This window comes from Juglans microcarpa x Juglans regia, chromosome 4S, assembly GCF_004785595.1.
Source record: "Juglans microcarpa x Juglans regia isolate MS1-56 chromosome 4S, Jm3101_v1.0, whole genome shotgun sequence".
Lineage (NCBI taxonomy): Eukaryota > Viridiplantae > Streptophyta > Magnoliopsida > Fagales > Juglandaceae > Juglans > Juglans microcarpa x Juglans regia.
In genome coordinates, this window is record NC_054601.1 from 12,013,618 (window position 1) to 12,028,504 (window position 14,887).

General features: G+C 36.6%; 1 non-coding gene across 1 annotated transcript; it reads right to left on the bottom strand.

Annotated features, from left to right (window-relative positions):
* Positions 1-10,079: 10,079 nt before the first annotated feature.
* TRNAA-UGC lies at positions 10,080-10,152 on the bottom strand. Its single transcript has one exon. It is a non-coding gene; the product is annotated as a tRNA-Ala (tRNA).
* Between the last annotated feature and the right edge of the window lie 4,735 nt (positions 10,153-14,887).

Consider the following 14,887-nt stretch of genomic DNA (forward strand, 5'->3'; position numbering starts at 1 on the left):
ATGTGCGACGTAGCGAGGGGCTAGGTAGACGGTGGTGATCTCGGCGGAGCACTGGACGAGAGAGAGAGAGAGACCAACGAATGATGAAAAAAAATGAAAGAGATAGAGTAAGCCGAGAGAGAGTGACACGGAGGTGCTGTCGGTGGCTTACCGAAAGGGACACGGCGGAAAAGGAGTGGCGTGGAGTGACTGTCAGAGTTCTCTGTGTCGGTGGTAACGACGTGGAAGCGCTGGCACCCTGTGTGGTGGCTTTGAACGGCAAGTGCACCGGCTGTGCGTTGCTCTGTTTTTGGGGCTAAAATAGAGTCTTGCGTGAGGCGTTGCTGCGGTGCACTGCTGTTGCTGGGCGTTTCCTAGACGTGGAGGCAGTGGCTGTTCCACGGTGGTCCCGTGGTTGACACTAGGAAAACTGGCTGCTGGGCTTCACGCGGTGGTGATGACGGCACTGAAGTTGGACAGTGGGAGGGGCATGCAACGCACCGATGTGGTTACTATCCCTATGGCAGTGCACGTACTTTGTGGTTTAGGATAGCAAAACTTGTTGTTCTGCCGTGGGGTTCACGATTTGCCAAAGGCTAGGTGGTGGGGCTACCACACGATGGTTTACGTTGTGCAAGGAGGAGTCGTGGTTGCTGTTTGTGTGGGGAGGAGAGGCTAGCAGCTTGGGCAGAAATATTTCTGTTACTTGAAGCAAGTGATGTCGAGAGGTGGTATGGGAGAGATGCAGAGCGGCAACCCTAGATTTGATGGGTGAGTTTCTACGTGAGATTTTTATATAAGGAAAAGCTAGTAAACCCTAGAGAAGAAAATGTACATGACGTGAAGATGTGAATGTCATGGGGTCTGATCTTTGATCTCACGACTTAGGGTTTGGGCATGCAAAAATTCGGGCTTTCTCTATGAGTTTTAGGCCCGTAGTCTATTTAAAAAAAAACTTTTTGAAACAAAAAATCAAATGGGCTTTTCGCACATAAAAATCTAAAATTTTTGAAAACAACTTAGCACTGGACCCGGGTGTTACACTAAGTCCTCTCTGAGAATGGAAAAAGCCTCTCAAGCTACCATTAATAATGATAGAGAACGGCATTGTCGTTATGCATTCCTTAATGAAATTTATCCAGGTGGCACTATATCTGAGTACTTCCATTATTTTAAAAATGAAGTTTCATTCAACAAAATCAAAAGTTTTTTCAATGTCGAATTTGATTGCCATTGAACCTTGTCTTCCTTTTTTTTCTTTAGATGATGAAATAGCTCATGAGCTATTAGTGTATTTTCTTTGATGTTTTTGCTAGGCACAAAAGCCGTTTGCAAAGGTGAAATGATGCTAGGAAGAGTTGATTTAAGACGAATAGCCAGGATTTTAGTGATGATTTTGTAGCTCACATTGGTCAAATTGATAGGCATGTAATGCTAGGGTTGACTTGGGTTTGGGATTTTTAGGATGAGTGCAATGTTGGTATGATTCATTTTTTTCAGCAATTTCCTTTTTTGAAAGAAATTTTGCACTGCTTTGATGACTTTACTTTTGATAATATCCCAATAATGTCTGTAGAAGAGTGTTGTCATTTCATCGGGGTCAGGTGCTTTTTGGCATGGGATTTGTTTAAGAGCTTTGAATATTTCATCTTCATTTGGAATGGCAATTAAACATTCATTCTCTATCTGAAATCTACCTTTCAAAAATATTTTCTAGGTGACTCGGATTTATAGGATTCGAAGAAGTATAAATATTCCGGAAATAATCAATGAAAGTTGTTTCAATTAGAGATTGGTCCATCGACCAATTACCTAGGCCCAACTTGATGGAGTCTTTGGCATTCCTTCTCCTTCTGATGGTTGTCGAGAGGTAGTAGAATTTGGTATTGAGGTCTGTTGTTGTCAGCCATGATATTCGGGATTTTTGCCTCCACAATGTTTCTCCATTTTTCAACTGGTTTTGAAGATCCTGTTGAAGTTGTTGTTCTCTCATTGACTTTGTGGAGTTGGGAGCAAACTTTGCACTTCAAGAAGATATCTTTCAATATTGTGGATATGAAATTGGATTTTGCCGAAATGAACTTTATTCCAGTGTTTTAGGGCTGCTTTTGTTGCTATAATCTTCATGCATAGAATATAGGCCGGAGTTCTTCTGAATTGCTTATTCCATGCTTCTTGAGTAATTATCCGACTCAGAGGTTCATGTATCCAAAATTCTTCAAATTTAAAGGAATGTGGCCGACTCTGATTAGCAGCTGTACTTAGAAGAATGGGACTATGATCTGAAGCTGAGGATATCAAGTTTTGTAATGAAGCGTCCAGAAAAAGTATTTGCCAGTCTTGGTTAACAATCTCCCTATCCAGTCGTTCTCTAATGAGTGCACCACCATGTCTATTATTACTCCAAGTGAATGAAGGGCCAGAGTATCCAATGTCAATTAGACCATGACTATCCATTAAATTCTTTAGGCCTCCATTTAAAGTTGTTGCCACTAGTCTTCCTCTATGTTTTTCATATTGCTTTAATAAGTCATTAAAATCTCCTACACAGCACCAAGGTCCCGAGAATGATTTAGATATAGAATCTAAATGATTCCAAAAATTTGCTTTGAGTGCTATTGTGTCGGCGCATAGACAAAGGTGAAAAGCCAAGGATGGTAATGAGGATCACATTAGATTAAAACAGATATTGCATTCATATTAATATTAATCGGTTCAATATATACACCTAGTCCCCATACAAGCAAAAGACTCCCTTTGATACTAGAAGCCAGCAAATTCACAAAATTCTGGAAACCCAAGCTATTTAAAATGGATATGGTGTGTTCAGATGACACCATGGTTTCCGACAAAAAGATAATATCCGGATTATATTTCCTAATATTGGACCTTAAACATCTGATTGCTTTGGGGTGGACCAAACCTCTACAATTCCAAATCAATGTCTTCATTTAGATGGGGGAGGCATATTGGAGCTTGCCTTTTCAGCTTTTTTGGATTTTTTGGAGTTTTGAGAAGTTGATCTAAGATATGGGGTGGATTTAGGAGCTTCTCTCTTTTTCTTAATCTTTCCCATTGGTTCATGTTTCAGATTTATCAGCATATTGGCTATATCAGCATCCTCTTGAGAGTGGACAGAATTGTCGAGATGACTATCTCCCATTGAACTAATTTTCCTTTTCTTCACTAGCTGTTAGTCTGAAGTTTCAATTGGTGGAGGGTAATTTTTCTTTTCTTTTCCTTTGTTCACGACTGGACTAATAGGAGGTTTTAAAGTCTTATTGTTATTCGCACGTGGGCCTTCATCAGATGAGGAGTGTTGATCAGAATTCAAAAGATTTAAATGAGCTTGCAAATCAATATAAGGGGCCTTTTGAATTAAGGATGCAGGAAGAGAGATAGGCTCACAGTGATAGGCCACAGGTTGACTTACTTTTTCAACATGGGTGGATTGTTGTCCTCCGAAAGCTCATGTTTCTAACTGATGCATGTTGAGGAGTGACTATCGATCAATTGATTTTGAGTTGGAAACTGATTATTCAAGACTACTAGTAGTTGATCTAATACCCCCCAGTTGCGCCGCTTCTGTCAGTGACTTCAAGGAAAAATTTCCTTTTTTTGAAAAAAATATTTTTGTCTTTTTTGATGAAGTAAAGGTGTTGGTCGTATAGAGATTAAACGCTTGTGCAATGAAGCTGGTAGATGATTTCACCCACGGGTATAATATTCCTGATTGGATTAAAGGTAATTTTCTTGATTTTCGTCCTTGTATCTCAGTCTTATTTATTATAGTCTCATCATATGTAATTGATTGGAGAGGGTTTGCTGGCCTTGAATTAATTCCCACATAAAGAGGCCCCTTCTGTTGGTGAGGAGGCTTTATTGCACATAGTGACATTCGTAAATGTCGTGCATAGTGAGATGTCTAGGTTGCACACAGTGGGCGAGTTGCTACAGTGGAGTTCATCTGCTACTACAGATGCGGGTTGGAGGAGTACGTCGTCATGGAGGTTTCGCCAACTGTGGTGTGAGGGGAAAATCGTCGATTACGGTTGTTGTGGCTGGAAATCATAGGCTGAGAGAGAAATCGTCGTGAAAGGCAACCTTGACATGGAGGCTGATTATGGGCTGAGGGAGAAATCACCGTGGTCTGAGGGTGAAATTGCCGACAGTGGTTGGGCTGAGGGAGAAATTGTTGTGGAAGGCAACCACGGCCTAGATGCACCAAAGAAGTTGTGGGTTGAGGGAGAAATTGCATGAATAGTGGCAGATAGCCGTGGGTTAGGCTGAGACCAAACCTTCTGAAAAGAAATCTTCAACGGGTCGATGAGGTTAAGGTCTGGCCAGTTTGAATTTCAACATTTTTTGTTTGTTGTGTAAAGCCACTCCTGGATATCAGTTCGTGTGGGGAAGAAACTCTCACGGGCTTTTTTTGGTTCGAAGGAGGATCAGTTGAGATAAGATCTAGTTTAGATAGTTCAACCATGTGGGTTTTAACTGAGAAACTTGAAACCAATGCATGAATGGATCCAACAGTTTGCGAAATCGATGAGAACTCTGACGAAGCTGCTGATTGAAAAGCTTGGTGCAGTAATGTTTTAAGAAATTCATTCGAGAATATATCTTTTTTTTCTTTCCCTTTTGTGGCTTCTTTAGCTATATTCGAATTTTCAGACTGATTCAAGCAGATTATTTTGGTGCTGTCTGTTGGAGAAGTTCCCTCCAGTTTTTTTTATCAATTTGCAAACTTACTTGAGAAGCTATTTGATTTTGCTGAGAATGATGATATGATCCCAAACTGTATGAATCTGCTCGTAGCCATGAACCAAACAATAACTCAGTTGGGATTCCTTTAAGAAAAGTACAGAATATTTGTAAGTGACCAAGCCTCCCACATGCATAATAGAAGTCCGACAATCTCTCGTATTTGAAAGAGACCCAAGTGTCTATGTTGTGGTCTCTAAGGAGCCAAAAGCCTTGTTTCAAAGGTTTTGTTATATCTATTTCAACCTTCACCCTGATAAACTTTTTGCATGTTATTCCAAACTGAGGGACCACATCCACCTCCACTAACCTTCCTATAGCATTCCCTATCTTAGTAGCATTCTTCACTGTCATATGCTCTTAAGTGAGGCAATGAATTTGTAAGCAAAAAACTGAGGAGTTCAGACTAATTTCATGCTAGGTGGATCCAAGAGGCCATGGTTTTAAGATGAGTAAGTGACCTTTAAAGTTCCATGGAACTTGATTGAGAATCCTCTATTTGTCTCGAGGGTTCTGGAATGTGGAAAGGAAAAGGTTTACCTCTAAATCTTCAATGTGGAATTTTTGATGAAGTTCCAAGCAGCTTTGAAACTTGCATGCAGTGCAATCTTGTTAAGAGGGTGGGTTGTAACAATCATTCTCACTAGTACTAGCTCTGTTGTAACTTTTGCGTGATCTATTGCTGGTTCTAGATTTAGATCCTGCCAAGAGAGAGTTTCAGTTTGTTAAATTAAAGACTCCATTTCCATGTTACAACTTGGGTTTGGTTCTTTGGGATTTTCGTTCGATTTTTGAGAGGATGATTTTGAGGGTTATTTAGGGTAGGGGAGGGGAGGGGGAGAAAAAAAAAGCGATGGTTGGATTTGTTACTCCAGAGGTGAGTAGAGAGACTCCAAAGAGAGAAAAATGAGTAGTATTCCTAATTCTCTTATGTGTTTATCAAAAGGATCATCTAAACGGTAAGTTTAATACAATACTCATTCGCTTAATATATACCAAAATCACTTACTTGATAAAAAATGAAAACAAAAAAATTTACCCTTAACACTTATAAGGGTAATACTCATGTATTTCGGTAATACGACAACTAATCAAGTTAATTTTTAATGATTGTTGTCGTAAGCATATAAATATGGATGCCTTTTTGGTCCAGACGTGGTGTAAAAGTGACTTTACAGCCTTAAATCACAAACCACCACCTCATGATTTTATCAATTCTACAATAAACAAAATTACATGGAATTCAATTTTTTTAAAAGGAGAATTCTAAAACCCTAAAATATGAATTCTAAACTTATAAAAAATGCTAATTATTGTTAAGAACTTGTTTAGCCAATATTCTGTCGTCACTCTAAAGGTTGTCAGAATTGGCCCAAATTCGACAAATGGCGACCAAAGCTGTTCACTGGAATCCAATCATCGATTGCACGGAATTGGTCGGAATCTTACTATCAGTCACCAGATTCCAGCAGTCGGAGTTCGCCGGACTCCAATGGCAAGCAGCCACCATTGATATTTTTTGAGAAAAAATATAAGTCTTGATTGCAAGTGGGTGAATTTATTTAAATTATGATGAAAAAGCTTATGTATGTATGACCTTGGAAGAGTTTATTCAACCTTAAAAGGTCAAGAGATTTATGGAAGATTTTGTGAGTGGACTATTCAAGAAAGTTTTTCTTTTCACATTTTTTTAATATATTTTAATATTTAAAAAAAAAATCTCAATACACTTAAAAACACTTCCTTAATCACTAAGTAAAAAAAAAAAAAAAGTCAAGCGGTCAAATAGAGCGGTACAAGTGAGAGGCAAAGTAGTATTTTCTTACAAAATAATTATTATTATTATTTGAAGCATTTGTTGGGTTACTAGGGGAACCCTGGAATTATGCAGCCAAGCAAAATTGAAAAGAAGGAAGAAAAATTGAGTCGTTTCCACTAGTAAATTTGTATAGAGAACACATCATCTGACATTGAAAAGTTGGTTCTCTAAAATTGGTGAAAAGAGGTAAGGTAATGAGTCGTGTTAGGATTTGAGATTTTGACACGATAAGCTTAATGAATTGTGTTCGAATTGATCCATATATTATAATATACATGACTTGACACGACACGACTCGTTTACACAATTTGACACCTCTACAATAGAGATAGAGAAGAATAGGAGGCACATCCTCTGCATTGTTGACATGACAAGAGCTAAAATATAAGAGAAGCTTAACACTTTATATTTTAATATGACATGTCAACAATATGAAAATGTGTTATTCACGCTGACTTGCAAATATAAGTTTTCTTTTGAATTTTTGAATTAGGCGGTATCTGATTCTTTTAAATTTCAAGTTGGTATATCGTAACACCCGAACCACGATCCCTTAAAGAAGGGTCACCACAGAGGAGGACGTCTGGTCCAAGGTCAGTCACGGTGTGAGGACCACATGCTGATGGCTATTTCAGCATAGAAAAAGGCTCGCACTTTCCGGTATTAGCATGTGATACAACAATCACTTTCTACACAGCAAATCAAATTGTCAACTTGGCATAGAAAGTGCTTATTTGTCTTTCACTTTCAAGACAACATGAAGGGTGTCAAGACAAGCATCCATAGATCATTTCTCAGAAGGTTCATGACCCCCTTGCTGATTCCTAACTACATTACAACTACCTAGTGGTGCTACAATTTGGGGACCCAGGTTGCATTTCTGCAAATGCAAACAGAGCATTCGTGAAGAAATTTATGACCCAACTCATCTCATAAAACCGGTTCTACAAGAGAAGATTGTTCATTCTTTATAAACATGCCCAAGACCTTATCTACAGATAATGTGAGTTTATTTCTCAACAATCCAATTAGGCTTCCTGCTAGGTGCAAATAACCATCTGAAATTCAAAACAAAAAATATCTTGGCTTTTGTCAACTTGAGATGTAATCTGTTTTCTGAATCTGGGTCCACATGAATCCCAAGATTGGTGCACACATGCCATCCACATGAGCATTTGTCAAGATGGAAGAGTGTCCAGCCAACTTGCACTGTGATACTTCTCTTGAAGGATTTGCAGAGGGTAGATTCCATGTTAAGGCATAAGCTTTTTTTCATATGACTTGCCACTAGCAAAGCACTAGCTAAAGTGAAAATCTTCTTTTGCTTTCTTAAGAATACTTTATGGCAGGCAAAAAGGCAGGCTACATAGATTCTGTTCCTATTACCTAATTGCAACTTCTGAATTCTCCTTTCAGAAAGCAGGATCCTTTTCCAGCCTGATGTCGCTAATAATATCTGATAAGTCTATTATCAAACTGTAGGTATTCCTCTGTCATTAGTGGGAGTCTATAAATAAAATTTTTACATCAGTTGAGAATCTCCCTTCATTTTGTGAGTAATGGGTTTCAAATACAATGCAGAGACACTCATAAATTAAAAAACTGAGGCGCAGTAGAAAAAACTCAATTTTTGCAGCACAGTTGAAATATATTCCTGAGAGAGAGACTGATTATCTCACCTGAAATTCTCTATATTCCAAACCACAAACTCGTGGCCCCTAGAAACAATGGAACACTTTCCGTGGCAAGCCTTAGAGAGTACGGGCAAGGTCCAATGCATCAAGTAATTTAATTTACGACCAAGTGTGAAATCACCACTTGTCATAAAAGTTTAAGCTGATAGGAAGAAGTAGATTTTATTATTTATTTTATATCTTAACACTTTTCCTCACGTGTGGGCTATACTCCCCCTCAATGGGTAGCCCAACACTTGGAATATTTAACTAAATGAGATAGATTGTAGAGTCAGGGTTCGAATTCAGAGCAGACTCTCAATGAGTGGCCCAACACGTGAAATATTTAATTAAATAGGATAGAATATACAGTTAGGGTTTGAACTCAAGATATCTGCTCATATATCATGTGAAATGACCATTTATCTTAAAAGTTTAAGCTGATAGAAAAATATAGATTTTATTATTTATTTTATATCTTGACATAAAGATCACATTTTTCCATGCACTTGCTGAATCAAGATCAGACTTCCAAAACAATTCAGATGAAGAAAGAGAAGGCGGTATCTTCCCTATTTATGGACTCACCTCCACTTCCCCTTAGAATTATTGAGGGAAATTAATGGCCGTATATATATATATATATATGATGATATCTATACACATTCATAGATAGCACGAAAGAATGAGCGAGAGAAGTGTTAAACCAACTGCGAGGGATACCCGAGGAAGACCATATTTTCCAGCAATATGAAGATATACCTGCAAAGAGAGAGATAAAGAGAGGTCAGTCAAATCACCGTGCAAAAGATAGATACAAAAAATACATTGACAGATTGCTAAACTGAACAATAAAATTGGCACAGATCCAACAGATGAAGACATGAAAAAGTATGTATTCCTTGTTGTTAGTGCACGGTTCTAAGCCAATTTCTATCCTTTGTTATGTAATAACCAGATTCAAGGAAATCTAGTAGAGAATCAGCTGAAACAATCAGTATTTTTCCAATCATACACTCTCTAGCCCAGCTGGTGTGGACATCCTATTAGAGCCTAAAACCAAGTTCAAAGATACACAAATGGCACTTATGCTGAGATCATGAAGATATAATAGTTTTTCCTTCCTAAAAGTCGCTTCTTCCATCACTGTAGAGTAGCATTTACATAAACTTTGGGCTTTCTTTCAGAGGATCATTCTGTATCAAGAATGTTAATATCCATAACTTGAACCCTACTGCATGCAAAGACCAACCTAGTATGCCTGAACATGCATAGACAAAGTGTAGAATAGAACCTGTTGTCAATGGCCTTGGTAATTTTCCAGGCACCCAAACACTTTGGCCCAGTACCTCGGATCCAAGTCCTAGATAAAACAATATACAATGAACGAAACCCGAATTTGAAATGAGTATTAAAATCTAATAATGTGATATGAGATTCATTCACATTTAACTAAAGTATACCATAACATGTACATTTGTATCAAATAAAGTTTAGCTGGTGCATTGTTCAGTCCTACCAGTACCAATTAAAGCCATGGCATTTTCCGGTCAGCGGCAAATGCCAATGACATAATCAGATGACAGTCTTCTCTCACGCGATGGTTTCTGCTGGTGGTGTGTTTGGAATGTTCATTAATAACTTATTTAATTATGACTGAAAATAAATGAGGCGAATATTTATGTGGTTTAGTATTGAGGTCTACGTCCATGAATTTTGAGTGTAAATCAACTATAAGAATTTATAACTCACCATCCAAACGCAACCTTAAGCTTAGTTTGGAGTATAAGGGAGTAGAGTGAAGGTATTGAAACCTAAGAAAAGAAAGAAAATGGAGAAACGGTTGGAGATGCAGGGGATCGAACCCTGTACCTCTCGCATGCAAAGCGAGCGCTCTACCATTTGAGCTACATCCCCTTTGATTGAAATATGATTTCTATAGCTATTTGTAATTTAAGAAAACATCTATTTTGTTGGTTTTTTTTTCCCTACTTTTCTAATTTCATCACAAAAATTGTACAATATCATGAACTATAGTTCTTTTTAAAATGAGTGTTTAAACTATATTATTTTAATTTTTATTTATAAATTCTGACAAACCAATATGGAGCTTAATTAAAAGATCTTTATATAGTAACTGATTCTATTCATTGATCTCTATATTAAAACTTATATTTATGATAATTTAAATGGTTAGAATGGTCAATATATTTATATTTATCCTTTTAAATATTTAGAATTTATTATTATTAAATTAAGAATAATGCTATTAAATTAATAAATATGAAGTTACAATGTTTACGAGATTATAGGGGAAGAAACAAGTCACAAGTTATATATTGACAATAACTACTGCTATTGAGTTAACAAGAAACTTATATTCAACGTCGAGTCTGAAAATAAAAAATAAAAAACCTACTTTATACTTTATAGCCATTGACGGTAGTGCTGCTATGCCGCCCATAGTGTTCTTTTCTCTCTAAGTAGCTTTCCTTACCAACCCCTTTGACCTAATCCAACATTCTTGGAAAAGCAAAACCAACCATACCCCACCAAAATAACTTTATCACAGAGCACGTTAACACCAACCTTTCTAAATTAAACATTCATTCATTCATGAAAGAAACACAACCTGAACATAGACCACCTCATTTCCCAAACTGAAGCTTTATCCTGGAACGACCTTATCCTTGGACCAGAAACGGAAGCAGCAAAAATAGTAACTAACCATGCCCTTGTTGGCAAGCTTGTATCGACAAAACCTTTAAGCAAATACACCTTCCACACCACCATAAAAGCTATATGGAGTTTCATCACAAGACTCAATATAGAAGATCTTGAGCAGAAAACATCCATTCTCACGTTCCAAACCTCACAGGACAAAAACAGAATTTTCAGCCAAAGGCTTTGGAACTTCAAAGGTTATCACATGATCCTTAAAGAGTGGCTCCCAGGTCAAAGTCTACAAAAAGTGGATCTCAGATACTCAGCTTTTTGGATACAAATACATGGACTTCCTTGGGAAATGATGACACAAGATAATGTAGAGAAGACTGGCAGAATAATGGGTAATTTACTGGAATTTGACCACAAGTTTCTATTGAAAGATTTCTTAGAATAAGGGTTGAAATAGACACTTTGAAACCTCTACATGATGGGTTCATTCTCCCTAGACTCAACATACATCCTGCAAAAATCACATTCAAGTATAAGAGACTCTCTACGTTTTGTTACTTATGTGGAAGTCTAAGCCATGTTCACCAGCCTTGCCCTCAAGTTAATGAATGTGATTCTGAACCACAATATGGACAATGGATGTATGCTGAAGGACAGGAACAAAGGAGATTCAACAAAATTGAGGAGCCAATGAAAGAGGCACTTATTTTCAAACCCACAATCCCCAAAAAACTAACTTTGCTACCTCCAATCAGAATCAATGAACCCATGAACAACATCAATATCTAGTAAACAACCAACCAGTTCTCAAACAATTCCAGAACCAGCCAACGACCAAAGGAAAAGGTAAATTATTACCAGAAAGGAAGGGAGAAACAAGTGGACAAATCACAAAGATTCAACAAAGCATGCAATTCAATGGTGGTAGCAGTGCATTTTCCAACTTTAGTATTGTGCTTCTTCTACCTGGGAGTCAGCCATGCAATACCTAAGAGAACCCATGCAGATCAACCCATACACGATACATCCGGACTAGCAGACAAGTCATTCAAAAGGCTTAAATGAAAGTCACAAAAATGAGGTACATTACCAGTCCTTTGCAGCAACCATTCAAAATGTCTCACACATGGTCAGTTACCTCATCCAACCTTTTCCAGAGAAAACAACAAATCAGTCCAACCATGTGGCCTCAACTGAAACCCACACAATACATCCTTGTACTACTACACTGCAGCCAAAATCGCAACACACGTCTTTGCCTTTAATTCATCCCTCTGAGCTCCTGAACCAGAATACAAATCTAGAAGGAAAAAGCAACTTCATAACCTTTAGTTTGGTTCAAAAATGTCCACAGCCCATACGTTAGTTTGGTCCAAAATCAAAAAATATCTCTTTTAGTGAGCCCTTCAGGTAGAGCCTGCATAACCTTTAGCCCACATCCGATGGAAACCAACTCATTCCAGCCTCAAAATTTCAGCTCACTTCAAACAGAAACCAACCCATTCCAACCAATCCATTCCAACACATTCTAGGCCCAAAACTTCAACCCATACTAGGCAGAAACCAGCTCATTCCAACCACAAAATTTGAATCCACATCAGACGGAAATCAACTGTATGCCCCCAAATCCCTGCTTGGTATAGAACAGAGATTTAGAGCATCGGAACATGCAGTACAAGATTACATACCCCCGTTCATGACAGTTAATATGTAATGCATTTTAATATGCAACTAGTAGTATGCAATAATCGTAGCGGAAATAAAAGGTGAAAAATATGCCAGAATAACTAAAATATCCCAACTTCATTAGATAATCATCATGTTCAAAATACTAAAGTAGCATAGACTTATATACAAAGTCATATCATTCTCTTCATGCGATCTAAAGCATAAAAGACTTACACTATGAACATCAAACTGTAATAATGTCATATTATTACCACATAAAAATTTCATCATAAACTTTCATCATCATAGATTTACATCATTATCTTAATTAATAACATAACGTGTGGTAATGTCACAGTTCCCCATATGCACTATGAGTACCTGCCAGTGACCGTAGTATAATTTACGTTGAAACTACGTTGTCTATAAACTCGTTCACAATGCATTGGTAAATAACATAACATCATAAAAATTATAATATGTACATCCACCAGCGTTAGGTGTCATAACATATTGACTACGCTTCGGCGTTCTTTAAAAAGAATCTATTCGAAGTCTGTTGACTATTTTTTGTCAACTTGGGGGCTACCACTCCATTATTATACACTCTAGAGTGGACAAAGGAGTTCTACCAGGATAATTCCCCATCCTGACCTTTGGGGTCGTGACAAAATGATTTTCATGCTATGTTTTTAAAAAAATATTTTTCATGACATGTGCAAATATAGTAAATTTTATGCAAGAAAATGACTTTTATAAATGTAATATGTAAAAATGGTAAAAATGACATATGTTATATAAGTATGCACTCAATGTGTCATATAACAAGATAAATTATGCCCAAAATGATAATTGAATAATAAATGAAGCATTTATCAATAATTCATAAGAAATTTATCAAGGTGTAAGTTAGAAGTCAACTTACAAACTTCTAAGAAAATTTGAAATTAGCGCTGTAGCTGCGTAAATCGTGTATATATTAAGTTAGAATTAATACCCTTATATATAGGTTCAAAATCAAATACTTCAAAAATTGGATATTTCCAAAAATACCCCTACACTTTCAAAACTTGTCATTTAGACCTTAAATTTTTACTAATTGCAAACGAATTCCAAATTTAACTAAATTTCATGGACTTCATATTTTTGGCATTCTAAAACCATCTATGCCCTTGGATTTTCAAAAGTCAAAGTGAAACTTTTTCAATTAGTCCCAACCCGTGGCATGCATCCTAGTTTGATGCCTATGTGTATTTTCAACTATTGATCCCTATGAATGCAGGCATATGAGATTTTCTTTAATCATCAATTATTATTAACATATTTAAGGACATTATGAAGTCTAATCCTTGAGTAATCACTTTCATCCCAACACTTAATCAAAACTAAGAAATCTTTAATCAACAATATGCTTAAAATTGATTCATGCTTGATAATAAAACAAATATAGATTTAAAACCTACCATGGCATGCTTCTAATCACAAATTTAACCTTCCATAATCATATTAGGACAATGTTAGATCATATCAAATCATGCTTAAGACATACCATAGCTAAATTTTCAATTAAAAATATTCAATCATTCAAACCTTCTTTTAATTGACTTGGTTTTTCATTAAGCATCATAACCTTCTCCAAAATCAACCAAATTTCGTACCAACACTTGGAAAAAAAGCTTGACATGCTAGGTAAGATCAAAAGGAAGAAAACTTACAAGTTTTCGTGGTCTTCCAAGCTTTCTAGACTACCTTATACAAGAATACTCAAGAACTCACCAAAACTCACTCGGTTTGCACTCTTTTGATCTCTAAGAGGAGGAAATGCTCTCAAAGCTCAAGAGGATGCTTGGAGCTGTGGTGTGGGTGAAATGAGAAGGGAGGGAAGTATTCATAAGTGGCCTGTAACACCCCGTATTTTAGTGTATTTTTAATTGAAGGATTATTTTTATTAATTTAAAAATTGATTCTTTTGTTTTAAATTTATCGGATTTTTAGTTGGTTTATTTTTTTTTATGATTTTTAATTTGTGAAAATTATTGTGATATGCTTTCTATATATTAATTATTGTTATGCATTTAAATTGCTTTTTATTTTAAATTAATTTATTGTTGGATTTCATTATTTTATTTTCATTTAATCACTACATTTAAATTATTTTATTTAGTTTGCTGTTTTGAAATATTTTTCGTTGGATTATTTTTTGTGACCCAAGATGTGAGGATTGGACCTCATTTCTTTCCCTCACTTTTTCTTTTTTCCTTTTTCTTTTTCTCCTCTTTTTCTTTCTCTTATTTCTTTTCCTTCTTTC